Genomic DNA, 18,328 nt, shown 5'->3' on the forward strand with positions numbered 1-18,328 from the left:
TCGGAATATGGGAATAGAGAAAGTAAGCATGCTGAAGAAAATGGAATACTCTAAATATCAAACTTTCTTTACATAAACTTAAGGGTAACCACTCAAAAAAAATCCAGAACTGAAATATATACTGTAATAAAAGAAGAAATAGAGGGAAACATGATAGAATACCACCACACAGAAATAATAGACAACAACAAAAAGGCAAAGAAACCATGGAGATACAATCTTACCAGAAAACTAAAGATAGAATGATAGAAAATCCTCACATATCAATAATCACCCTAAATGTAAATGGACTGAACTCACCAAAGTCACAGAGTAGCAGATCGGATCAAAAAACTAAACCAAACCATATGCTGTCTCCAGGAGACACATCTCAGCTACAAGGACAAGCATAGACTCAAAGTGAATGGGGGAAAATTGACACTCCAAGCAAATGGTATCCAGAGAAAATCAGGTGTAGCCATAATGATATCAGATGAAACAGACTTCAAGGTTAAAAAGATAACAAGAGACAAAGATGGACATTTCATAATGGTAAAGGGATTATACAACAAGAAGACATATGAGTCATCAATATTTATGCCCCCAATCAGGGAGCACCGAACTATACCAAGCAACTACTAACAGAACTAAAGGGAGAAATTGACCAAAACACAATTATACTAGGGGACTTAAATACATCATTGACAGCTATGGATAGATCATCCAAACAGAAAATAAATAACGAAATAGCAGCCCTAAATGACACATTAGATGAAATGGACATAATTGACATATATAGAGCACTTCATCCTAAAACATCAGACTATACATTCTTTTCTAGTGTACATGGAACATTCTCAAGGATAGACCATATATTGGGACATAAAATCAGCCGCAGCAAATTTAAGAAGATTGAAATCATACCAAGCATATTCTCTGATCACAAGGCTTTGAAATTGGACATCAACTGCAAAAAGAAAGCAGGAAAAACACAAATACATGGAGATTAAACAATATACTTTTAAAGAACGACTGGGTAAAAGAAGAAATTAGAGGAGAGATAAAAAGATACATAGAAACAAATGACAATGAAAACACATCCTACCAAAATTTTGGGGATGCAGCGAAAGCAGTTTTAAGGGGTAAATTTATATCATTACAGGCCTATCTCAAGAAACAAGAAAATCCCAAATAAATAACCTCATGTTACACCTTAAAGAACTAGAAAAAGAAGAACAAGTGAAACCCAAGGTCAGCAGAAGAAAGGAAATAACAAAAATCAGAGCAGAACTAAATGAAATAGATAACAAAAAGGCAATAGGAAAAATTAATGTGACAAAGAGCTGGTTCTTTGAAAAGATTAACAAAATTGACAAATCCTTGGCTAGACTCACTAAGATAGAAAGAGAGAAGACACTAATTAACAAAATCACAAATGAAAAAGGGGAGGTTATCACGGACTCCACAGAAATACAAAGGATCATCCAAAATACTATGAAGGAATATATGCCACCAAATTCAATAAACTAGAAAAAATGGACAAGTTCTTAGAAACATATAGCCTTCCAAGGCTGAACCATGAAGAACCGGAAAATCTAAACAGACTGATCACCAGTAACGAAATTGAATCAGTCATCCAACACCTTCCCAAACGCAAAAGTCTGGGACCACATGGCTTCACTAGTGAATTCTACCAAACCTTCAAAGAGGATCTAATACCAATCCTGCTCAAACTCTTCCAAAAATTGAAGAAGCGACAGTACTCCCTAACTCATTTTATGAGGCCAACATTACCCTGATACCAAAACCTGGTAAGAACACAAAAAAGAAAACTACAGACCAATATCTCAGATGAATACAGCCGCAATATCCTAAACAAAATTTTAGGAAATCAAATACAACAATGCATTAAAAAATTATTCATCACGACCAAGTGGGGTTCATCCCGGGGCACAAGGATGGTTCAATATACAAATCCATCAATGTGATACATCACATAAACAAAATAAAGGACAAAAATCATATGATTATATCAATTGATGCAGAAAAAGCATTTGACAAGATACAACATCCATTTATGATTAAAAAGTTAATAAGATAGGTATAGAAGGAAAATACCTTAACATAATAAAGGCCATATATGACAAGCCCTCAGCTAATCTCATAATTAATGGTGAAAAACTGAACCCCTTTGCTCTACGTTCAGGAACATGACAGGGCTGTCCCCTATCACCTCTGCTTTTCAACATAGTGTTGGAAGTCCTTGTCAGAGCAATCAGGCAAGAGAAAGAAATAAGAGGCATCCAAATTGGGAATGAAGAAGTTAAATTGTCACTCTTTGCAGATGACATGATGCTATATATAGAAAACCCTAAAGACGCCACCAAAAGCTATTACAAACAATCAACGATACAGTAAAGTTGCTGGCTACAAAATCAACGTACAAAAGTCCATTGCATTCCTATATGCTAATAGTGACTCAGAAAAAGAAATACAAAGAACAATTCCTTTTGCAATTGCAGCAAAAAGAATAAAATACCTAGGAATAAACTTAACCAAGGATGTGAAAGACCTATATGCTGAAAACTATAAGACATTTTTGAAAGAAATTGAAGAAGACACAAAGAAATGGAAAGACATTCCATGCTCATGGATTGGAAGAATCAACATAGTTAAAATGGCCATATTACCCAAAGCAATATACAGATTTAATGCAATCCCCATCAAAATCCCAATGGCATTTTTTAAAGAAATAGAACAAAAAATCATCAGATTTGTTTGGAACCACAAAAGACCGAAAACCAAAGCAATCTTAAGAAAAAGAACAATAATGGAGGTAATACACTCCTGACTTTCGCTTGTACTACAAGGCTACAATCATCAAAACAGCATGGTATTGGCAAAAAACAGACACATAGACCAATGGAATAGAATTGAGAACCCAGAAATAAAACCACATAAATATGGACAGATAATTTTGACAAAGAAGCTAAAACATACAATGGAAGAAAGACAGCCTCTTCAATAAATGTTGCTGGGAGAATTGGATAACCACGTGCAAAACAATGAAACTTGACTGCTATTTGTCACCATGTACCAAAGTTAATTCAAAATGGATCAAAGACTTAAGCATAAGACCTGACACAATAAACTGCATAGAAGAAAACATAGGTACTAAACTTATGGACCTTGGGTTCAAAGAGCATTTTATGAATTTGACTCCAAAGGCAATGGAAGTAAAAGCTAAAATAAACGAATGGGACTATATGAAACTTAAAAGCTTCTGCACAGCAAAAGAAACCATCGACAAAATAAAGAGGCAACCAACTGAATGGGAGAAGATTTTTGCAAACAGTGCCTCCGATAAGGGGCTAATATCCAAAATATACAAGGAACTCATGAAACTTAACAACAAAAAAACAAACAACCCAATTGAAAAATGGACAGAGGACCTGGAGAGACATTTCTCCAAAGAGGACATGCAAGTGACAAATAGCCATATGAAAAATGCTCAACATCACTAATCATCATAGAAATGCAAATAAAAACCACAATGAGATATCACCTCACCCCAGTCAGCATGGCTATCATCAACAAGACAAATAGTAACAAGTGTTGGAGAGGCTGTGGAGAAAAAGAACCCTCAGACACTGCTGGTGGGAATGCAGACTGGTGCAGCCGTTATGGGAGGCAGTGTGGACGTTCCTCATAAAATTACGAATAGAATTACCGTATGACCCAGCAATCCCTCTCCTGGGTATCTAACCCAAAAAATCTGAAAACATTTATCCATAAAGACACGTGTGCTCCAATGTTCATTGCGGCTTTGTTTATGGTGGCCAAGACATGGAAACAACCAAAATGTCCTTCGATAGATGAATGGATAAAGAAGTTGTGGTATATATACACAATGGAATACTATTCGACAGTAAGAAAAGATGATATAAGAACATTTGTGACAACATGGATGGATCTTGAGAGTATGATGCTAAGCGAAATAAGTCAGAGAGAGAAAACAGAGAACCATATGATTTTACTGATATGTGGTATATAAACCAAAAGCAACAAAAGAACAAGACAAACAAATGAGAATCAAAAACTCATAGACACAGGCATTAGTTTAATGGTTACCAGAGGCTAAGGGGAGCGGGGAGTGGGTGATGAGGATAAGGGGGATCAAATATATGGTGATATAAGGAGAACTGACTTTGGGGGGTGAGCACACAATGAGATTTATAGATAATGTAATAGAGAATTGTACACCTGAAATCTATGTAATTTTACTAACAATTGTCACCCCAATAAATTTTTTTAAAAAAGCTGTCAAGGTCATCAACAACAGGAAAAGTATGAGAAAATGTCACAGCCAAGAAAAGCCTTGGGAGACATGACAACTAGATATAATATGGTATTCTGGATTGGATCCTGGAACAGAAAAAGGACATTAGAATAAAACTAAGGAAAGCTAAATAAACCATGGATTTTACCTAATAATAATGTATCAATATTGGTTTTTTAATTGTAAGAGATATAACACACTACTGTAAGATGTTAATGATAGGAAAATTGTGTGGGAAAGTGGGTATGAGAACTCTGCACAATCTGCTCGATTTTGTAAATCAAAACCATAAACTCTGGTAATAAGAAAATTCCAACAATTCCACACACAGGTGTTTATCTAAGAGAAATGAAAATATTTGCCCACAAAATTGTTTTAGGCAAAAATTGTTAAAGTTGCGCAATTGACAGCAACTTTATTCATAATAGTCAAAATCTGGAAACAACTCAAATGTTCATCAAGAGGTGAAAGGATAAACAAACTGTGGTCTATCCATACAATGGAACACCATTCATTAATAAAAAGGAGAAAATTACTGATATGCAACAATATGGATGAATCTCAAAAAACATTTTACTGAGCAAAAGAAGTCAGATACAAGAGTACAAACTGCATGATTCTATTTTTATGCAATTCTAGAAAAGGCAAAACTAACATATACTTTCAGAAAGGAAACCAGTGTTTGCCTGGGCTTGGGGTGGGTGAGGGAACTTGACTGTGAAGGGACACAAGGGAATCTTCAGAGATGGTGGAAATATTCTGTATCTTGACTGTAGCGACAGTTAAACAGGTGTACACTTTTATAAGAACTCATTGACTTGCACATTTGTAACAAATACATTTCATTGTATATAAATTACATCTCAATAAACTATATTTAAATTTTTTATCAAAACAAAAAATTCAGACAATAGGATTATGAGCTGCTGAGTAGTCTATAATTAAATAAATAGCTATTAAGAATACATATTTGTAGCACGAATGTATGCGTGAACTGCTGTCTCTAAAATTCATGGGCTAGAGTTCCACTGAGGCAGGAAATGCTGTTGGGTGATCTTTTTGTGTGTTTCCACCTACCTGTCTCTCCCAGTCCTCAAAGCTGAGCTTGGCCCCTTACCTGTCTTTCTTCCTTCACTTCCCAAGGCAGGGGAGAGAGGGGCAGGGGCAACATGTTAATTTACAGGAGCTTTCTCAACATTAACTCCGTTACCAGAAAATATGTCAACCGGCACCCATCCTGACCTCCTACTCGCCCCATTTTGGAGAAGAGGTGCCACTGTACCCTAATGCTACCTCCTTCTGCAGCTTTTAGATTGCACCACTTTCTTTCCTCCTCCTCCTCCTCCTTCTTTTTTGCACCATCTTCAACTTCTGCCCCCCAGTTCTTTTTCCCGAGAATATAAACATAATCACATCTGCTGCACTGAATGAAGCACCTCTTCCACTACCTCTCCCTGTATCTACAACTCAGTCAGGTTCCTTTCCTTCAAAGGACAACTTCTTGAAAGACTCATCTGACCTTGTTATCTGCCTTATTTTTCTACTTTTTATGCACATTGTTAAAGTTACTTTATTATGTAGTCAACATCCAGCTCTAGAGGATCTTAACATTTAGCCAGGTTTGAACTAGATCTCTCTTTAGATAGAAATAAATAAATCACTAAATAAAAAATGTTGGGGAGTGTGCAGAAAAACTGGAACTCTAAGACGTTGTTGGTGGGAATGTAAAATGGTATGGCCACTCTAGAAAACAGTTTGGCAGTTTCTTATAAAATTAAATATCCACTAATTACATAACCCAGCAATTGCACACAGACATTTATTCCAGAGAAGTGAAAACATGTTCTCATAAAAATCTAAGTATGAATATTTATGGAAGCTTTACTTACAATAGTCAAAAACTGGAAACAACCCAAATGTCCTCAATGGATGAATATTTAAAAAAACTGATATGATGAAATACCAGGCTGCCACAAAAAGGGATGCATTATTGATGTATGCAATAACTATTTTCTATTGTAAGTACTAATTCTGTGTCAATTATGTGTGCTACAGGTATAATCTCCCAGTTTATATCTTGACTTAAACTATGTTTACGGAACTTTTGGTCATGGAGAAGTTTTTAATTTATATATCACCCCATTATGAATATTTTCTTTTATGATTTATGCCTTTTGTTATGTCTAAAATAATATTTTCCTAATCCAAAATCATAAAGGTGTTTTCTGCTATTACCTTACTAAGTTTTAAGGTTGATTTTTCACATTCAGGTCTTTAATCGTCCTGACGTTGATCTTTATGTATATACATTGAGGTTCAGATCTAGTTATATTCTTTTCTGTTTATTTCTGTTCAATGCATTCCCCATTGTTTTGAATGCCTATTATGTTTAGGTAAAGTTACTTATCTTCATGGATCTAGTCTTTTCTATGATTTATTCAACTACGCCTAAACAAATGCCACATTCCATGTCAAGAGACTATTTCACACACCAAAAAAAACATTGAAATATAAAGAGATGAAAAGGGGTACGCCATGCAAATTCTAAGCAAGTGAAAGCTCTTCTAGCAATATTCATAGTGTAAAAATTAGGACTTAAGACAACAAGCAAGAAAGTAACATAAATAATTTACCATTAACATAAAACAATCACAAAATTGAATGTATTTAACAACAGAGCCTAGAAATATCTAAAATGAAAACTTCCTGAATTAAGATGAGAAACAGTCAAATCTACAAACCTACAAACACAATATACTACATTTATGTCTGAAACTAATAGACTAAGCAGACAAAAAAATAGTGAAGATATATGTGTTTGGAATAAAACTTAACAAGCTAAATCAAATAGGTTCAGAATTTCATTCTGAAGAAATAGAGCATACAAATGGTTTTCAAGGAAATATAGAACACAAAAAGTTTAGTCATCTGTTGTGTCACAAATAAATTCTCAATAAATTTCAAAGAATAGGTATTAGAAACCATACTTTTAGTCATAATGCAAATAAGTTAAGAAAAAATACAAAGATACCCAACTCCCTACCCTATATCTAGAAACTAAAAATAATTCCTAAATAATTCATGACTTAAGGAGGAAATCACTGTAGAAATTATAAAACACGTAATACTGAATAAAATGAAGCTCCCATAGACAAGATTTGGAGAATGCAGCTAAAACTATACTCAGAGGGAAAATTTATAGTCTTATAATTTTATCCCATATAAAGAGGATTGATGTATTGGTTAATTGTCCTGAATCATGAAATTAGAAAAAGGAAATAAATCTTAAAAGAAACAGAAACAACAAATATTAAAGTTACCAACGGAAACAATTAAAATAGAATGGAGACTTAATTTTCCTGGTCATATAGCAGACCCAAGTATTCACGACAAAAATACACTGAGAACAACTAAAAATTCGGACAAAAAGGTTTTCTTAAAAATATTTTTTAAAATGGATTTTTAAATAATTGAAAAGCTAACAAAGTAAAGAATCTTCAGATGAAAAGAAAAGTGTAGGCAGGAATTTAGAGAAATGAATGATGCATTCAAGGCACTTTTGCCCTGAGGTGATTCACACTGCCTTGAATATTTCATTTCTTATCATTCCTGGAGAATTCCAGGAAATCAATTGTAATCTTCTTAAATGGATATCCGGACCAGTTTTTTGTGATATATACTGTGTTTTCCCAAAAATAAGACCTAGCCTGACAATCAGGTCTAATACATCTTTTGGAGCAAAAATTAATATAAGACCTGGTCTTATTTTATGATAACAGAAGACTGAGTATTACATAACGTAATTAATATAATATAATATAATATAATATAATATAATATAATATAATATAATATAATATAATATAATATAATATAATACCGGTCTTACATTAATTTTTGCTCCAAAGACGCATTAGAGATGATTGTCCAGCTCGGTCTTATTTTGGGAGAAACAGGGTATCTATCTGTGTAGAAAAGTCTGTCACATAACGGTGCTAAAAACACATGTGTTGAATGAGAGTATAAATAAATGAGGGTGTAACCTGGGGAGGGCCATTGGGTCACAGGGACAATATTCAAAAGGCAGGATGTGGCTTAGGGTGGGGCCAGCATCCCACATTCTGGGTTTTCTTACCACGACAGCAGGGCCTCATCCTGTGGTGTAGTCACTTTCAGGTAACGCCCACTTGAGTGCCCAACTAAAGAGCTGCAAGGCAGGGTAGAGGGTCGAGCACAGAACCAGAGCTCACCCGAATCCACATCCCTGTACTGGCAGGTAGGCCCTCTTGTTCCAGTTGACTGGGGGTCAACATTGCAAATGACAGTCTCTTCAGTTCCTGTGGGGCCCCGAAAGTAGCCCATAAAATCAACTGTGGCCCTTTTCTCTGTCCAGATTCTTCGCAGAACCCCAACTGCCTCGCTGGAGTGGATCAGGCGCACCTGTACTTGGGCCTTCCCAGCCCAGAGCAGGGGGAAGGACAGCAAGTATGTGCCGTTCTCCAGATCCTGGACATCCCCAGGGAGCCCAGCCTTCAAGTCAGGCCCCAACAGCTGAGCCCGAAACAGATCCCCACCGTGGGTCTTGGGTCGGCCCCGGTGGTCTCTGGCGATAAGGATGGCCTCCAGGGAGCCTCTCAGGGCATAGCTGGTCTGGGCAGGACCCCTCAGGTGGTAGGTGGAGGCCTGGGGGCTGGTGGAGGCCAAAAAGTCCCCCTCATCTCCTGGGGTCAGAGGCCAGTACAGGAGGTGGGTGAGGTTGGCCAGCTCCTGGGGGAGAGAGTCCAAGAGGGAGGGAGATGCTGTGGACTCAGAGGCAGATTGAGAGGCAGGGCGGGGTGCGGGGGGCCGAGGGACGGTGCTGTTAGGCCAAGACATCTTGAAATAGAGGACCTGTGGGTAGAGAAAGGAGACTCTATCAGTGGTTTGTGTTTCCCTCACTTTCTTCTGGGTAGGAGCTGTCCACTCACCAAAGCTAGTCCCCTCTGCCAGGAGTCCTATCCTGCCTGCACCAGGCTGTCTGTCACTCATCAGCCTCGTGTCTGAGTCATTACCACATTCATCTTGTGTGAAGGTGAAGTTATGTCTCTGGATCTCAACTGTCTCCTTATCTCAGCCTTATTCCCTCTACTACCACCTTCCCCACACCCCCACCCACCCCCTCGCCACAACGTACACAGAGATAAGTACAGGTCTGCATGCAACTGTCACATCTATAGCTTTCCTCACGCCTCACAAGTCCTGCTTTCCTTCCAGAACCTGTCATTCTGATTAAGTGTCCTCTTTTTTCTTCCTAGTCCCTCTCTCCCACCATCTCCACCCTAGATTTCCAACAGAGTTGTGGGTGAGCAAGCCCATTCCTCAATGCTGCTGAGGGTTATAGAAGAAGGAGGTTAGACCATCCCCTAGGGAACTTCCTCTCTAATTGGACTCAGATTCAACTACAGAAACCATTGGAAAAGTGAGAAGCTGTAGAAAGGCACAGACACAAGTGTGAGTTTGAAAAAGGACTGAGATATGGCAGATTGTTTTCTAGGAAGAAATGGTGTTTGCTACAACAAAGAGTCTCCTCTGGGGCTCAGAGCTCTCTGGTGTCATATTCTGAGAAACACAACCTCACAAATACAGACCAGAGAAGTGTGAGGATGCAAACAGGAAGAGCAGTAGAGAGAAGCCATGTTCTGTGTAATGGAGGGTGGTAACAGATGTGAGAGGAAGCCTGTGCACCTGGCCTATCAGATACACGCCTACACCCACCATAGTCCCCTCTGCTCAGACAAGTGTTATTCAGACAAGACAAGTCTCAAAATCCATGGTGACACATGGAGGGTGTGTTTGAGGCTGCAGTGTCTGATTTGATCGCTGGAGGAGAAACACTCACAGGACTGGCTCATCTCTGGGCTGGAGAGGAGCAGGAATGAACATCACAGAGTCTGGGCTCCAACTCCACTACTGTGTGGTTCCTTGGGATGCTTGGCCCACAGAGGCCCGTGGCATCTTGGGGGGAAGTACGAGGTTGGACAATTAAGTTGTGAACTCATCCTAGAAAAAGTGCCAAATACCTCATTGTTGAGTATCACTACGGTTACCTTCGAATACTCCCCTTCGGAAGCTATACCGATACCAGCGCCTAGTCCACCCTTCAAAGCCATTTTGGAACTCTTTTTCTGAAATGGCCATCAGAGCTGTCATTGTATTACGCTTGATGTCCTGTATGTCATCAAAATGTCTTCCTTTCAATATTTATTTCCTTTTCTTCGGGTAAAGAAAGAAGTCACTGGGGGCCAGATCAGGTGAGTAGGGAGGATGTTCCAATACAGTTATTTGTTTACTGGCTAAAACTCCCTCACAGACAGTGCCATGTGAGCTGGTGCATTGTCGTGATGCAAGAGCCATGAATTGTTGGTGATAAGTTCAGGTTGTCTAACTTTTCGCACAGCCTTTTCAGCACTTCCAAATCATAAACCTAGTTAACTGTTTGTCCAGTTGGTACAAATTCATAATGAGTAATCTCTCTGATAACAAAAAAGGTTAGCAACATCGTTGCAACAAATTTGCGAGCTTAATTGTCAGATGTTGTATACCTCGTAAGGTGTCAGATCCTTGTGGAGCCTGTTCATAGGCCCTCATCCTGGGCTGGGAGAATATCAGGAGGGCCATGAACTGGGAGATCACAGATTAGAATGGCTCCCCATCCATCACTAACAAATGGCAAAAAAAAAATGAAGGTGAACATGACCCATGTTCCTAGAAGCAGAGACTGTTTTCCCTCCTGCCACTTGCTGCTTTGCCACCACACAAAGGGTCCTGAAGATTTGAACTGACAAGTAAGAGTGGCCGAGAGTTCTGGTTACAGCAAATTTGAACAGATTGGAGAGAGAAAGACCAAGAATAACTGTTTAACTTGCAAAGAATTAGTAGGTATGGGAGGTTATATGGATATTTGTTTTATTATTCCTGTTATGTCATATACAGGATATATATATATATATATATATATATATATATATATATATATCATGTATATCGTGTATGTATATATATATCATGTATATCATGTGTATGTATATATATACACGGTATATATATATTCTCTCGTATGTGCAAAATACTTCAAGTTTTAAAAATCTTCTGCTTAATTTCTCTTTAACCAAAGAGGAATTATAAAAAGAAAAATACAATCTGTGTGCATAGAAATAAAAAGAGAAAACTTCAGAGTGACATCTTTTAGGTGGCAAAGTAGGAAGCTCTGGATCCTCTTTACCTCCAGGAACACACAGATTCAGGAACAATTCACAGACCAATCCCCTTTGTGAGAAATAATAAAACTACCTGACAAGCTCCTACACTCTAGCCCCGCGTGAAACCAGACTTACCTAAATTGGTAGAGAGACTCAGGACACCCTCTTGCCAGAATCCCTACCCTCGGTACACTGCCATAGGATCAGGAAGAGAACGCTTAGCTCCCAGCTTCAAACCTGCCTGACCTACTCCCCCTTTCCTACATAAGAAAAAGCTAACCTGAAGTTAGTGCAGCTCTCCACTCTCAGGCTCTGGACTCCCCGCGTACCCCACCCCCTGACACAACACCGGTGTTTCTCTTCTTATTACCCTAGGCAGCTGACATCTTTGGACACTGCCATGGGCATTCTCTCTCTGCCCTAACTTTATAAAAACTTCCTTTGTAGAGTCTGTGAATGCTTTCAGCTTTTGTGAATGACCAGGGGTTAATTCCACGCCAGGACTGTTACCACAGCTCCTCATCTTGGCTCCACACAGCTCCCTGAGCTGTGTGAAAAGCCAGTCACAGAAACACAAATATCGCATGATTGATTCCCTTTATGCGAAGTATCTAAAATCGTCAAATTTATAGAATGGAATTGCGGAGTGTTGTTTGCCAGGGTCTAGGGAGAGGGGGGATGGGGAGTTACTAATTAATGGGCAGAAAGTTTCAGTTAAGCAAGAGGAGTAAGTGTTACAGATCTGCTGTACAACACTGTACCTGTAATATCATGTTGTACATTTTAAGAAATTGTTAAGCAGGTAGATCTCATGTTAAATGTTCTTATCACAATAAAATAAAATTTAAAAATAAAATAATAATTTCTTTTAATCGAAACACACTATTAGAGTGAAAGGCACGCACGACACAGAGCTGGAGAAGATATTTGCAACATGTACAACAAATGGAGGAGCTTATACCCAAAATCTACAAAGAATTCCTACAAATTAATAAGGAAAGACAGACAACTTACAAATGGATAGAAGATACTTTAATAGCATTTCACAATAGAGGACCAATGACCAATAAACACGTGAATAGGTGCTCAGCTAAACTGGTAAGAAAAGCAATGCAAATTAAAACCACAGTGAAATACCTTTACATATCAAAGAAAGGCTGCAACTAAAAGACAGACAGTACCAATGTTACTGAGGCTCTGAAGCAACTGAATCTCTCAGATCATGCTGGTGAGATCATAAATTGCAGAAATTGCTTGGAAACCTATTTGACAGTATGTACTGAAATTTAAGGGATGCATACCTTAGGACCACGCAGGTTAGCTCGTATATCCAACAGAAAGGCATGCATATGTGAACCAAGCTATATTTAAAATAGCCCCCTCCAAAAATCCATCTCAAGTTAAACGGATAAATAAATTGTCATATATTCATACACTGGAGGACTAGAATGAAATGAAAATTAAGAATAATAGTCTTACACTACAACAAAATACTTCCTCAATTGCTCTCCCTTCAATCTCTCCCACATAACCATTATGATGTTTATAATTTCCATATAAATTCTATATCATCCCTAAAATGTATCCATCAAATATGCATGTACATACACCTACACACACAAAAATATGTGTATGTAGATGAATCTCACAAAAATATTGAGTAAGTGAAAGTAGACACACATAAAAGAGTTCATAGTGTATGATTACATTTCTATAAAATGCAAAAACATGCAAAAATACACTATAATGTCTATAGTTGAAAAGAAGAGAGGGGAGTAGTGATGGAGAGGGAGGCAAAAGAGGGAGTTTCTGGGTATACTGATAATTTTTATTTTTTGACTTGAGTGATGATTATACAGGTTTGTTATCTTTTATTTAGTTGAGCACTATGATTTCTACATTTTTATGTATGTTATAATTCAAGTTTTTTTTAAAAGGTGGGATGCTTTGGCTGCTGCACCAAGATGTCTGACTCTCTCACAATGAAAGGTTTCTCTGGTAATGAAACCAACACTTTCTTTGAACCAGTTTATTAAGGAATTAGGGTTTCCCTGCCAATTTCCTTCATGCTCTTAGAATGAAGACCAATTTATGAACCCATCTTTTGAGGTCAACCACTTTTTAATAGAGACCAGAAATCCATATTTTCATGTGAAATCTCCTACTATTTAATTATCAATAACCCATTTAACTGTTTTAAACCTGAATTTAAACAGGCCATCAAAGTGCATCTATAGCTACATTAAACACCACAACTTCAGTTTTGACCTAAGGACAAAAAGGGAAAAGCCTTTTCGTGGAGGTAACTCACCATAGCTGAGTTCCCAAGAGACACAGTAAAGTCACTCCAGACAATTGCCCATTCTTTCCAGACAGAGATTTTTTTCCCTGAAGCCCTGCCTCTTTTTCTCTGTGCTAAAAAGCAGGACGTGGCACCACAGACTTCTATCTCTTTCTCTTACACTTCGGCAGAAAAGGTGAGAGAGCTGAGAACAATGTGAATAGCTTATTTTTTTCTCCACTGGAATTTCCCTGAATAATCTCTTCCAGGTTTGTGTTTCTAATCCCCTTATAGACCCCAACACCCAACCCCTCACCCGCCTCCTACGGATGGCATCCCACCCTGCAATTGCTGACGTGGAGTCACACAGGGGCAGAGAGAAGATTGAAAACTCCCTCAGTCCCTTCTTCCAGATTAAGGCAGTAATCAATCCCATTGGGGCTGCATAAGGAGACAACCAATAAGCCAGCGATCACAGGAGTGGAGAAAAGGGTAGTACTCACCCAGACCAGAAAGACCAACCCCACAGTCAGAATCTTGTACCCCTTGCTTTGCCCCATGAACGGACCCATGGCAACCTAGACTCTTCTCTGAAATATCCAGCACGAACCAGGAAACCTGTTGGAGCATAGAACAGTAAACGTTTATGATAGCCCCTCCCAATTATAAAGAGTTTGTTATTTGGTAATTTTCCTAGAGGGGTACATGTTCTGCCTGATACTGCAATCTATTCCGGGCACTGTGTCTCTCAAAATCCACCATTCGAAGCACTAGGTTTCCCCTACAATTTAGAGTCTCACTTCCTGGACTTAGAAATCATTGCAGCTTCCTGTAAACAAGTAGATTCTATTTGCGGATGCCAAGGTCACCCCTGGGTCTGTGCACTAATGACCTCTTTCACAATTATTTTAAATAATAATTCACCATAACCAAAAGTCATTAGTGAGAGAACTTACATTTTGTCTTCACTTGTAAATTCTCATCAAATGTATTTGGTGTTCATTGTAGATTTTTTTTATTGATATACTGTGACTCCACAATGGGAGGGTTTGGGCATGAGGGAGGAGAGGGCATCTACCTGCGAGTCAGCCTGGGTTATTCCAGAGGATAACGGAGAGGTGACTGAGGTCTGCAGGAGTCAGGGCGGGATTCAGCTTGTGTCAGTGCCCACTGCCCTGAAATACATACGATGAAATAATGTAGGGTGGAGCAGAGAGCTGGGACATCAAATCTAAAGAAAAAAAATACAAATATGCTAAAACAATGACCAATATTGTTATTGTTGATTGAACTTCGATGTGGTTCTGAGACTCTGAATCACCTGGAGTAAAAAAAGGGACAGTGAAAAGTGTATCGGTATTTCCCAACCTCCAGTCCTGCACTGGGAATTTCACATGGTTTTGTCATACACATATCCTGTCTACACTGTTTTGTTTTGTTTTGTTTTGTTAATTTATTGGGGTGACAATTGTTAGTAAAATTACATAGATTTCAGGTGTACAATTCTGTATTACATCATCTATAAATCCCATTGTGTGTTCACCACCCAGAGTCAGTTCTCCTTCCATCACCATATATTTGATCCCCTTACCCTCATCTACCACCCCCCACCCCCCTTACGCTCTGGTAACCACTAAACTATTGTCTGTGTCTATGAGGTTTTGTTTTTCATTTGTTTGTCTTGTTCTTCTGTTGTTTTTGGTTTATATACCACATATCAGTGAAATCACATGGTTCTCTGCTTTTTCTGTCTGACTTATTTCGCTTAGCATCATACTCTCAAGATCCATCCATGTTGTCACAAATGTTCCTATATCATCTTTTCTTACCGCTGAATAGTATTCCATTGTGTATATATACCACAACTTCTTTATCCATTCATCTATCGAAGGACATTTTGGTTGTTTCCATGTCTTGGCCACCGTAAACAAAGCTGCAATGAACATTGGAGCACATGTGTCTTTATGGATAAATGTTTTCAGATTTTTGGGTAGATACCCAGGAGAGGGATTGCTGGGTCATACGGTAATTCTATTCGTAATTTTTTGAGGAACCTCCACACTGCCTCCCATAACGGCTGCACCAGTCTGCATTCCCACCAACAGTGTCTGAGGGTTTCTTTTTCTCCACAGCCTCTCCAACACTTGTTACTATTTGTCTTGTTGATGATAGCCATTCTGACTGGGGTGAGGTGATATCTCATTGTGGTTTTTATTTGCATTTCTCTGATGATTAGTGATGTTGAGCATTTTTTCACATATCTATTTGCCATTTGTATGTCCTCTTTGGAAAAATGTGTTTTCAGGTCCTCTGCCCATTTTTCAATTGGGTTGTTTGTTTTTTTGGTGTTGAGTTTCATGAATTCCTTGTATATTTTGGATATTAGCCCCTTATTGGAGGCACTGTTTCCAAAATCTTCTCCCGTTCAGTAGGTCAGCTCTTTATTTTGTCGATGGTTTCTTTTGCTGTGCAGAAGCTTTTAAGTTTCATGTAGTCCCATTCGTTTATTTTAGCTTTTACTTCCATTGCCTTTGGAGTCAAATTCATAAAATGCTCTTTGAACCCAAGGTCCATAAGTTTAGTACCTATGTTTTCTTCTAAGCAGTTTATTGTGTCAGGTCTTATGCTTAAGTCTTTGATCCATTTTGAATTAATTTTGGTACATGGTGACAGGTAGCAGTCCAGTTTTATTCTTTTGAATGTGGCTATCCAATTCTCCCAGCACCATTTATTGAAAAGGCTGTCTTTGCTCCATTGTATGTTTTTAGCTTCTTTGTCAAAAATTATCTGTCCATTTATGTGGTTTTATTTCTCCATTCTCAAGTTTTTCCATTGGTCTATGTGTCTGTTTTTCTCCCAATACCATGCTGTTTTGATTATAGTTGCCTTGTAGTACAAGCTAAAGTCAGGGAGTGTGATACCTCCATTATTGTTCTTTTTTCTTAAGATTGCTTTGGTTATTTGAGGTCTTTTGTGGTTCCAAACAAATCTGATGATATTTGTTCTATTTCTTTAAAATGCCATTGAGATTTTGATGGGAATTGCATTAAATCTGTATATTGCTTTGGGTGATATAGCCGTTTTAACTATGTTGATTCTTCCAATCCATGAGCACGGAATGTCATTCCATTTCTTTGTGTCTTCATCAATTTCTTTCAAAAATGTCTTATAATTTTCAGCATATAGGTCTTTCACATCCTTGGTTAAGTTTATTCCTAGGTATTTTATTCTTTTTGCTGCAATTGCAAAGGAATTGTTTTTTGTATTTCTTTTTCTGAGATTTCATTGTTAGTGTATAGGAAGGCAATGGACTTTTGTACATTGATTTTGTAGCCAGCAACTGTACTGTATTCGTTGATTGTTTGTAATAGCTTTTTGGTGGAGTCTTTAGGGGTTTCTATATATAGCATCATGTCATCCGCAAAGAGTGATAATTTAACTTCTTCATTCCCAATTTGGATGCCTCTTATTTCTTTCTCTTGCCTGATTGCTCTGGCAAGGATTTCCAACACTATGTTGAAAAGCAGAGGTGATAGGAGACAGCCCTGTCGTGTTCCTGAACGTAGAGCAAAGGGCTTCAGTTTTTCACCATTAATTATGAGATTAGCTGAGGGCTTGTCATATATGGCCTTTATTATGTTAAGGTATTTTCCTTCTATACCTATTTTATTAAGTGTTTTAATCATAAATGGATGTTGTATCTTGTCAAATGCTTTTTCTGCATCAATTGATATAATCATATGATTTTTGTCCTTTATTTTGTTTATGTGATGTATCACATTGATGGATTTGCGGATGTTCAACCATCCTTGTGCCCCGGGGATGAACCCCACTTGGTCGTGATGAATAATCTTTTCAATGCATTGTTGTATTCGATTTGCTAGAATTTTGTTTAGGATTTTTGCATCTGTATTCATCAGAGATATTGGTCTGTAGTTTTCCTTTTCTGTGTTGTCCTTACCAGGTTTTGGTATCAGGGTAATGTTGGCCTCATAAAATGAGTTAGGGAGTACTGTCTCTTCTTCAATTTTTGGAAGAGTTTGAGCAGGATTGGTATTAGATCCTCTTTGAAGGTTTGGTAGAATTCACTAGTGAAGCCATCAGGTCCCAGACTTTTGCTTTTGGGAAGGTTTTGGATGACTGATTCAATTTTGTTACTGGTGATCGGTCTGTTTAGATTTTCCAGTTCTTCATAGTTCAGCCTTGGAAAGCTATATGTTTCTAAGAACTTGTCCATTTCTTCTAGGTTATTGAATTTGGTGGCATATAGTCCTTCATAGTATTCTTGGATGATCCTTTGTAGTTCTGTGGTGTCTGTGATAACTTCTCCTTTTTCATTTCTGATTTTGTTAACTCGTGTCTTCTCTCTTTCTATCTTTGTGAGTCTAGCCAAGGGTTTGTCAATTTTGTTAACCTTTCCAAAGAACCAGCTCTTTATCACATTAATTTTTTCTATTGTCTTTTTGTTCTCTATTTCATTTGGTTCTGCTC

At 38.0% G+C, this 18,328-nt stretch overlaps 1 long non-coding RNA gene across 10 annotated transcripts in view; it reads right to left on the bottom strand.

Annotated features, from left to right (window-relative positions):
* The window catches only part of LOC109439778 (NXPE family member 3), a 43,014-nt gene that overhangs the window by 14,634 nt on the left and 10,052 nt on the right, over nt 1–18,328 (bottom strand). The window contains exons 4-7 of one of the 10 annotated variants that reach the window (XR_012495234.1): nt 14,916–15,012; nt 14,406–14,455; nt 14,179–14,278; nt 8,454–9,208 (exon numbers count right to left, since the gene is read on the bottom strand). This is a non-coding gene — a long non-coding RNA (NXPE family member 3). Of the gene's footprint in view, nt 1–8,453; nt 9,209–10,196; nt 10,543–13,867; nt 14,086–14,178; nt 14,279–14,340; nt 14,456–14,915; nt 15,069–18,328 lie in introns of those variants that run through there. The other 9 variants (XR_012495235.1, XR_012495231.1, XR_012495237.1 and 6 more) reach the window with 9 other exon arrangements.

Source organism: Rhinolophus sinicus, linkage group LG03 (genome assembly GCF_036562045.2).
Source record: "Rhinolophus sinicus isolate RSC01 linkage group LG03, ASM3656204v1, whole genome shotgun sequence".
NCBI classification, from domain to species: domain Eukaryota; kingdom Metazoa; phylum Chordata; class Mammalia; order Chiroptera; family Rhinolophidae; genus Rhinolophus; species Rhinolophus sinicus.